Source organism: Sturnira hondurensis, unplaced genomic scaffold, assembly GCF_014824575.4.
Source record: "Sturnira hondurensis isolate 20B ecotype Veracruz unplaced genomic scaffold, ASM1482457v3 Scaffold0004998, whole genome shotgun sequence".
NCBI lineage: Eukaryota > Metazoa > Chordata > Mammalia > Chiroptera > Phyllostomidae > Sturnira > Sturnira hondurensis.
The window spans coordinates 1,216,272-1,226,785 of NW_028077629.1; the positions used below are offsets into that span (position 1 = coordinate 1,216,272).

The 10,514-nt window shown below is 40.0% G+C and overlaps 1 pseudogene; it reads right to left on the reverse strand.

Moving 5' to 3' along the window:
* Nucleotides 1-374: 374 nt before the first annotated feature.
* On the reverse strand, nucleotides 375-879 carry LOC118987077 (60S ribosomal protein L23a-like; annotated as a pseudogene).
* Nucleotides 880-10,514: the final 9,635 nt, after the last annotated feature.

Below are 10,514 nucleotides of genomic sequence, written 5' to 3' on the forward strand. Positions count from 1 at the left end.
TAGTTTTGTTTTCTAATACTTCAGGACATTTGAAGACTTCTGATATGGACTGGTGTCCCGCTATCAAAACAATCCATTCTAAGACAACTCTGAGGGATATTAATAGCTATTGCTAGTCCTCCATGTCCACATTAGCTTAATTCAAGTGTCAATGTTCAAGACGCTCTCGGGTTAGAGAAATGGCTGCAGTGTGGAGAAAGGGCTTCTTATTCTACCCACAAGTAGCCAAACTTTCTACCCAGCTGTGCTGAATTTCCAAGTCCTCTTAATTGTTCTGGACAGCAATAAGATTAAGCACGACAATAAGTAGGTCACATCATCTTGAAGACTCCCTGTTCTAACCGATTTTTTTTATATAGTATGAAATCTTTATATTTAGAATTAGCCAGCTGGACTCAGTTTAGATGATCTTAATTTCGTTGGCAACATCCAAAGCATCATAGTCTGGAGCCAGTCGAACATAGGCCTTCTTCTCCCCATCAGGCCGGATCAGGGTGTTGACCTTGGCCACATCAACGTCATAGAGCTTCTTCATAGCCTGTTTGACCTGGTGCCTGTTGGCCTTGACATCCACAATGAACACAAGTGTATTGTTGTCTTCTATCTTTGTCATGGCTGACTCAGTACTCACAGGGAACTTGATGATGACATAGTAGTGGAGCTTGTTTCTCCTGGGGGCGCTCTTTCGAGGATACTTAGGCTGCCTTAGGAGCCACAGTGTCTTAGGCCTCCTGAAGGTGGGTGACATGCGGATCTTTCTTTGTGTGTGGCTGTGGATGCCTTTTAGCACTGCTTTCTTTGCCTTCAAAAAGCCTTTGCCTTGGCTTCCGCTTTGGGAGGGGCAAGGGCTTCGTTCTTCGCTTTAGGCGCCATCTTCCTGAAAAGGGTTTCCTAGACCTCCAACCGATCTTAACAAGACAAACTCCACCCTTCCCACCCAACACAGACACCCTTCTCTCAGGGTCAGAGATCCGTCTCTGCAATCGCTGGAGATTCAACAACATTGCCTGAATTTAGTCTCACCAATAATGTTGGTTATAGTTGATCTACTCCATTATTATATAGGTCACACTATAAAATCTTGTCCAAATGTATATCCGAGAAAATCTGACCCTATATTTATGGCATGTCATTAAGCTAATCTAGACAACAACCATGGTAAAAGAAAATGGTGTTACTTAAATATAAAATTTTCTTATTAGCTCATATTGACTACTAGTGAATTTTAACATACATAAACACTCACAAATAACGTGAGCTAGAACGCTTCCGTGGATTAATATAAGCTTTCTGAAATGAAATGTTTAGGATGTACCCATTTCCTTTTTTGGAAGTACTGCAACATTTGCCAGTTTTCCAGCCTTATGTCATCTCTACCACTTACAGTGATGCACCAACTAGCACAGAGCGTGTATGTATGTATACATTGTGGGGACCTGACCTATAAAGGAAAGCCAAACATAAAATAGATCAGGAGTTCAAAGGCAGAGAGAGTAAAGCTCACACTGAGAGGCACTTATTACAGGGTCCTCAGATATGGCAAGAGACACGGTGAACTGAAAAGAGGGGTCCTGATCACTAACCTGTGTTTCCCCATCCCCCCACTGTGGTTACCTGTACTACCTACCCCACCCCACCCCACCACCTGCCTCCTTTATGTCCAAATGACTTGCATCCAAAAATGCACATACTCATGCATGTACATGTGTTTTTCTCTGCCTTTACATAGACACTGCTAATATAAGGTGTCTAGATGATTTATCATGTTTTCGTTTTAATTTCTTTTTCTACTTTCTTCGTTTTGAAAATATCATTTTGACAAAGAAAAGAAACGAAGTATTAATTTCATTAAATGAAATCGTATGTGCTGCATCTCTATACTAATTACAATATTAAGCCTTTTTTCTTTTAATCAATTTGAACAACGATATATTTGAATATGGCATTTTAAATATTGTGCATTATCCACTTAAGCAGACACTCAAGCATGGATGATTAATGTGTGGGCTGTAACGCCCATTCATTTGAGCACTTAAGCCACTGGTATGTATTTTGCTAAATGTATTCCATGGAGGCTGTTATCTGCAGAGTACATTACTTCCCTTTAGGGCACTTCTCACATTCTAATGTGTCCTTATCATAACAATTGCAGTAGGGTTTTTTGCTTCTGTTGTCCTTTTATCCTAAGATGTTCTCCAAATAAGATATTTTAATGGCATTCACAAAATAAAGCTAGGGTTTAACTTTAATAATTTTGTATTAAATAAAAATATCAAGTTATGGTCAATGTCTTCATATTTAATCATTGTATGTACTTATTAATTCAGAATAGACTGAGCGAATTGAAAATTTAAACTTCCAGATTGTTAAAAAGTGACACTTTTCCATTTAGTTATTGAAGTAGTTCCTGGGTGTCTGCCATGTGTCAGGCCCTGGGAGAGGCGCTGTGGGACCCATAGAGAACAAGACAGAAAGGTTACTGCCTTCGTGGCGCTTTCGTTTTGAGGGACACAGCAGAGAAGCCTGGTGGTGGTGAGTGCGATGAGAGACAGGAAAAGGCAAGTGCAGCTAAGAGCAGAGATGAAGGTGGGCACTCTCCTTGGCCAGCTGACTATGGAACACCTCTTTGAGACACTGGGGGGAAAGAAGCTGTGGTAATGAAGTGAGAGGTACCTGTCAAGTCTGATTCATCTTTGATCTACAGGATTGTCATCCTCTTAATAGACTCACTCTAATTTTACAAAATTTTCCTGCCCTGACCTTTTTAAAGGAAAGGCAGGCTATTACTATTCCGTTTTCTTATGTTTCCTTCAGTTCTCTCTCTTCAGCCAGATTCTCATTTGTATCCTTGTGTTATGTGGAGAAATATGGCTGTCATATAACTCGAGGTTTATCATGGGAGATTGCAGAAATGGCGAAACTCACAAAAGTCAGAACCAGTTAATGCTGACTAGTATATCTGATATATAAAATCTCCAATGTCAGGAAGAGGTCTCACAGCAGAACTGTAGTTTTTACAGGGAAGGAGCATGAGAGTTGAAAGGCCAGAGTTAATATCAGGTCCAAGTGAATGAAAAACCAAAGCTACACAAATACTGGGTGAATCAGCACACAATCTGTCTGCTACTATATATGTGTGGGTTTCAAATGGATGGATCTCAGCAATGGTATAACTCTAAGCCAGCAATTTTCAACTGGTGTATTGTGGTGGACCACTAGTGTGCCACAGGATTTTTTAAAATCTGAAAGTGGGGATCCAAAAAACCCCAAATTTATTCATAAAACAGTGTGTATTTTTAAAAGTTTAAACTTCAGTCACCTTCAAAGTACTCTCCATTTGAGACATTTTTTCCATGGCTCAAATCTGTTTTTGAACTCATCCATTCTGATGCATTTTAGTGCTTTTGCCACGTTTTGTTCCATCTCTTCCACATTGGTAAAACATTTCCTTTTGAAAACTCTTTTTGTCTGGGGAAACAAACAAACAAAGTTACTAGGGACGAGATCTGGTGAATAAGGAAAGTGGGGCATGGGGTCAAACCCCGCTGAACACTCAGCACAGTGTGGGAAGGTACACTTGTAAATCACCCATCATGAAACCAGTAAGGTTGTGAAAGAGTCTTCAAAAATATTTACTGAAGCCAAATGCAGCCTCTCACAATAATGCCTGTTGGTATACTGATACAGATGGCTTCCTAGAACACTCACCTAGCAGGGGAAGCCTGTTACTATAAGGTGCCCACCCTTCAAAAGATCATTCTCTTTTTTGAGTGCCCCCCACTCCTTATACAATACCTGACTATTTAGTCAGGGGCACTGGCCTCTTTTCCCTTAGATTGCCAGATTTAAAAAATGACAACACACAACACAACAATAGCTGTCCAGTGTGAATGAATCAAAATTATACCTATTTTTTGTCTCAACAAAATATATATTTTCTGAGTGTTGCAGAATTTTAGCAATTAGTGTATGTGTGTCCTGAGATGAAAAGGTGGAGTGCTAGAGTGTTTGGGGGGTCTCACTCTGGCAGGGACTCTGCCGGCATCTGGGGATACAAATCTCAACACCGTGAAAGCTGTTCTCAGTGTCCTCACACTGAAGAAGTAGGCACAGATATGCAAATAAATAGTATGCCCAGAAAGGGGAATGATTGGCTCTTCCTCAGGGAAGGATCAGTGACTATTTGAGAAACAAGAACTAAGTGGATGCATAGTTAGTTCTTAAGAACTAAGAACTATTTGACAGATGAGTAGTAACATAAAAGGAAACTCCATAACAAGTGGATGTCAAGTTCTCTTCTCCTCACATGAGGCAAAAAGATATCTTGAGAAGTACAGGGCTGGGTTGAACAGGTAATCTGAAGAAGGAGAACGAGATCACACATTGCTTCATCCCCCACCCCCTCCACCATGCCTTTGTAGTCCAGCCTTTGACTACAGGAGACATTGTTTTGGGAAGGGAGGTTTATACAGAGTTAGAGCGTATAAAGAAGCTGGGACAAAGCCTTCTACATTTGACCTTGAATGGAATGAGATAGAAAAGAATGATGGAGAAAAGATGGTAGAAAAGATGTCAGGAAAAATGGTGTCATCCATGAAATATACCAGAGACCCAAGAGGGCATGGAGGCAAATGAGATGTTTACAAAGGCAAAGAGGCACTGTCTAGAAGGAATAGACTTGCAATGTTGAAACATGACTGTATGTCCACTGTTTATATTATATTTTGTAATTCCTTATACTATAGCAAATCTACTTCTGAGAAAGTCACATTGCTTCAAGTATTTTGAGGGAAATAGCTTACTTTCCATGTCTAAGTCAAAATATTAAACCTAGGAGAGGGTATGGTGGTAGCGTGAGGAAAACTCCAAAATTAAGTGGACTTTATTGTAAGTGGGGGCTGGGACTAAGGGTGTGAAAAATTCCAGACTGTTCAGAAATGTCCCCAAAATATCGCTCTGCCCTCTGCCCTTGAATTTGAAAGTGTCCTTATAGAAAAATAATCTGTCTGAATATCTTGATCTTCCTATCAAGTGAACAGGATCGAAGCCGGGAGGGCAGCTGGTAGGATACTCAGCCATCCTACTGTTTGGAAGTCCTGCACGGGGAGTCCACAAGCGAGTCAGCAGATGGAAGACATGAATTCCTGCACGGGAACACATTCCTTCTTCCCGGCTTTGAGAAAAAAGCAAGGGCTTATATATTCATCAATCATTATTCCTCCCTGCGTTTCATAAATATTCATTGACTACTCCTCAAGTCCTGTGCTTTCTACTAATAGCCAGAGGTAGGCAGAGCTGCTGTGAGAGTGTGATGGCAAAAGTCAAGTCCTGGAGGGAGGTCGGAGACCCCAGACCCATGCACTCGCAGGAGGAGAAGCCCTGCCAGCTCTGGCATGCAGCTGGGCCGAAGCACCCCGCAGGGCCTGCCCGGTTATGACTTTCCTGCTGATTGCAGAGGGGTTGGAGTGGACCCAAAGCTCATCTATCGTTCAAGTTGCCACTAACAGATTTGGGGAAGATTTCTCCGCTTCTGATGAGTGCGAACACCCGAATGAGAGAAAAGACAGTAAAATAATATGAAAAAAGAAGTGATTTTACAGAAGAAAAAGAGTAAACTAAAAGGTAGATTGCAAGGTGATGTGGCATTTAAAAAAGCATCAAATATGGTAAGAAAATCCCATTTATTGGGCACTTGCTAAAGACTCCATGCATTGTATTAAGTCATTTTATATCCATTCACATATTGATGCTTCATAACAAGTCTATTTTGTCAGGTTTTAGTCATTTCATTGTTAAAGACAAGTAAACAAAAATTTACTTGGTTAAGTAAGTTTCTCAATATCACACAGCTAGTAAATGTCAGAAGTAGATCTGATATCAAATGCATACTATTCTGCACTCACTCCTATATGACCAAAGTAAACAAAATTTACTTGGTAAGGTTAAGTAAACTTCCCAAAATCATACCACTACAAAATATCAAAAGTAAAACTGATATCAGATATACACTGTTATGCAATCTTCCCTGTATGATCAGAAGTCAGAAGATGTCACTATTGGTACTGATTCTATCATTAAACTGCCTTGACTTTGACAAGTCAGTGTGACTTTCTGAAGATCACTTTCCTTATCTATAAAATTATGCTCCCTGGGGTCTAGTTCTAATCATGATAGAAAAATCAATCATGCTTTGGCTCTTTACAGAAGATTGATGGAGAGAAGATGAGGAAGTGTTGAAATAGAAATACTGATGGTGTAGAAAAATGGAAGGTAGAAGTACACAGTATAAGAGATTAAAAACATTAGAAGGGAGTTGGGAGACCCAGGTTGCAAGGGGGATAAAGTTATGAGTGTATATACATGTGCATGTGTATATGTATGTGTGCAGTCTACTGAAGCATTGCATGAAACACTGGAAAACTAGTAACAGAATTATTTGACCTGAATCCCAGAAGAAAAAGTTGATTGACTTACCCTCTCTACACATATGCCCATACAAAACCACCATCAGTTATTAACCCCAACGGCAAATACAAAATGCAGAGACGATTGGCAGCCAAGTGGCATTTAGCCCTCAATTATAAGCTACATTTCTCTATCCCAGCACTCTTATGAACTCTACTGTGGGTCTCATTTGCCTCAGTCTTTTTCTCTTTAAACATATACAGTCCCCTCTCCCTGCCACCCAGGAAACAGGTGAGCTCAGAACTGTGAGAGGACTGTGGCTTCCATGACCTCAACAAACCAGAACTTCAAATGCAATCTTTTCTATAGCCTACTCATCTGGTTCTGATCATTTTTTCTGTTTAGGGATTCCAAATCTATTCAATTCCAACACTATCTAAACAAAAGCAGTGGAGTTTATCCACCCCCCCCCCCCGAAGGGTGGGAACCTTTGGTGCTTCCATGGGAACACAGCAAAGATACTGGCTCCCTGTTGGAAACCAGGGTAACTTTCTGGCACCTCTGGCTGGCATCCCTCACTTCCTTGAAGAACCACCAGAAAGTTATAGTTTGAATGCTCAGATGTCTGCACATAGACATTTTCCTTCTTTCCTTTAAATAAATAAGATTTCAAATTTTATCATGCTTAAGAATTACTGGATAAATTTGTGTACACAAAACATATACTTCTTTATCATTAAAAAGACTTTTGTACTATAATCATTTTAATTATTCTGAATTTCAAAACTTACTTCACTGGCTCCATAAATAGTATTTGTGGATGTGCTTGCTTACATTATAATGCCATCTGCAATGTGACCAATGTTTATGTGACCCACATATATGAAAACACACCCAAATGAAAGTTACCTTTGAATGCCCGTGTGGGACCCACCGTCTAAGACTAGCACACACATGGAAAAGATGTCATATTTGAACAAATCAGAAGTTTTTAAATAAGTCAATCATAGTATATTTTGGGGAGGTTCTGGCTTTGCAAAGTATGACATGGGAAGAAATGTAATTGGACAATTTTCTACCTGGAAGAGTTCACTTTTTACTCTGCAGCTCCTATCAGCCTCTACATGACATTTATGTGTCCTTAAGCTTTAAACCAGCCCTGCACTGTGGGGGCGGGGTGGGCAGCTATCAGAATCACCCAGGAAACCTTTTCAAACAACACCAACCCTCCCTCCCAACCCCCTCCCCCTGAGATTCTGCCTAAGATGGCTCTGAACTTGAGGAATACCATCTGTCCACTTACAAATAGGCATTTTTATCTCCAAAAGGACAGGTGTCTGCACATGAGCTTCTAACACGTTTGGGGGTTGGGGGAGTGATCTGAAACATGCACCAGTGACATAATTTTTAAATTAAATGCTAACATTAAAAATGGATATGTCTATATTTTCTGAGTGATATATTCATGTGGTTAACCCCTTGTGGTAATAAGACAAATGTTGCTATATTGATGTTGCTCCTATAGGTCCATAATCTTTGTTCTGGGAGTTTTCTATAAATCAGGCTTCATTCTGTGACACTTTAATAAACACAGGCATTTGTAGAATTAACTCAAAAGGTATGGCAGGTTTAGCTCAAATTAATTATTATTATTAGAAAAGTGTGATGGGTGAGTACCTTGAACTTTATATCACAAGGAGCATTAAAAACCATTTTTATTGTACACATGTTTCCCATTGCTTAAATTTCTGTGATGACTGTGCCACAGTTCCTGCAGTGTATTTTTCCCTTTAAAAAACATAGTGAGGATTTATGGATATTGTTGCGTCCTCCACAGAACTCATAAACATATAATTTCACTCATACGTGGAATCTAATGAACAAACTGAACTAACAAGCAAAACAGAGACAGATTCATAGAGAGCAGATGACAGCTATGGGGGGAGGGGGTTGGGGGTGGAGGGATCAAGGAAAAAGGGCTCATGAACATGGGCAACAGCGGGGCGATTCCAGTGGGGGAGGGAGTATAAGGAGGATAAATGGCAATGGAAAAATATATTTAAAAAGGGAAATGATGCATCTTTAAAAATGAAAAAGTAAAAAAGTTGCTGCTCATAATTCATTTTTAATGTTGTAATGACATAATTGAAATATTTCATTCTAGTATGCCTTTACCTAATATCTGGACTATATTAAGCTTTTAAAACAAAGTATTCATAAATTACATTTTTCACTTTCAAAAGTAAAAATATTACTATAAATGTAGATAGCACATTAAAATACTTATGGAATTAAAATATTCAAAATGTCACAAATATATTTGGTATAGCAAGTGTTTATATCTGTGAGATGACTAAAAGATTTCTGAAATCTCGTTTTTAGATAGATTCTTATTTACTGAAATAAAATCATATTTTAAGGTAGCTAACATTTATTAATGTTTACTCAGTCCCACACATTGTGAGTAGTGTTTTATGTGAATTAATTTGTTCAACACTTATAACAGCCTTTTAAGGTAGGTACTATTCGAATCTAAATTGATAGATGAGTGAGGATGAACAATGTACAATATTTTCTAATGCCACAGAGTAAGAGGCAGAGCAGGAATTAGAGCCCAGGCGCCTTTGCTATAGAGTGTGTGCTCCAAAACCCTTGATGACTGTCGAGGGCCGGTGGAGCTCTGCCGCTCATCTGCGGAATGCTGCTCACCCCCACGGAACACAGAGACTCCCAGCCATGCCCGGAGCTGCCCAGAGTGGCTGTCACTAAAGTTACCATGGCTTTCAAATGGGTACCACCTTGCATGTCTTTTTTCTTTTTCTTTTTTAAGATTTTATTTATTTATCTGTAGAGAGGAAGGGAAGGAGAGAAGGAGAGAAATATCAATGTATGGTTGCCTCTAGTGAGTCCCCTATTTGGGAACTGGCCTGCAACCCAGGCATGTGCCCTGACTGGGAATCGAACTGCGATCCTCTAGTTCACAGGCCCGCGCTCAATCCACTGAGCTACACCAGCCAGGGCTTGCGTGTCTTTTTTCATGAAGGACATTCTCGGCTGACACAAAATTGCCGTCAGAATGCAGAACAGTTTCCTTTTGGGGGTTATTTTCCACCAAGGCATATCGTGCTGCTATAAGGTGATCTTGCTGTCTCTTCCTCTAATGCCACAGAGTTTCTAAATACCCCTCCCTCATAAGTGAACACCGTGCAGAGCAGTGGAAACAATGCCTAACTCGTTTGCTCTTCCTTTCCCTTTCTGCTTTTTGCATGATACCTTGAGACAAAGTGAGATTTGGACTTCCCAGTCATTCATTTCCCCATACTATATCCTTTAAATCAGCAAGTTTAATGGCCTCAATCTTAATTTAATTTCTTTTTAAAAAAATGCACTTGACGCCTGGCTGGTGTAGCTCAGTGGATCGAGTGTGGGCCTGCGAACCACACCATCGTGGTTCGATTCCCAGTCAGGGCACATGCCTGGGTTACAGGCCAGTTCCCAGCAGGGATGTATGGTTGACTCACCCGAGGCAACCATACACTGATGTTTCTCTCCCTCTCTCCTTCCCCTCTAAAGATAAATAAATAAATAAAATCTTTTAAAAAAAACATGCCTTTAAAAAAATGCACTTGACATTCAATATTAAAATAGTTTTAGGTGTACAGTGTGGGAGGAACTCTGGCCGCAGAATCCTCCTGTTGATAGAGGATGAGACATCAGTCATCCCAGACACAATCTCCCTGTTCCAGAGGGAAAAGGCCTGGTGATTCCCTCTAGTGGGGAATGCCCAGAGGCCTTCTCCCAATGGCTTTATTGGGGATGGTATGTGTAGGTGTATACATCATACATGGATAGCTCATCAATTAACATAAAAAGGCTATAGTCATACAAAAACAGGTATTATCTATAGATAACAATGGAAGGAACCTTGAGATTTGCCATAGGTCAGGATCTATTAGTCATGTTGACACCAGAAGGTCTTTAAGATGTGTTTCATGAAATAAGGAGTTTACTCCTTATGCCTTGAACTTAAACATCCGGCTTATATCAGCAGGGCTATACAAAACAAAGCAGAGCTAGCTTCAAAGGATATAATGTATTTATCAGGCTTG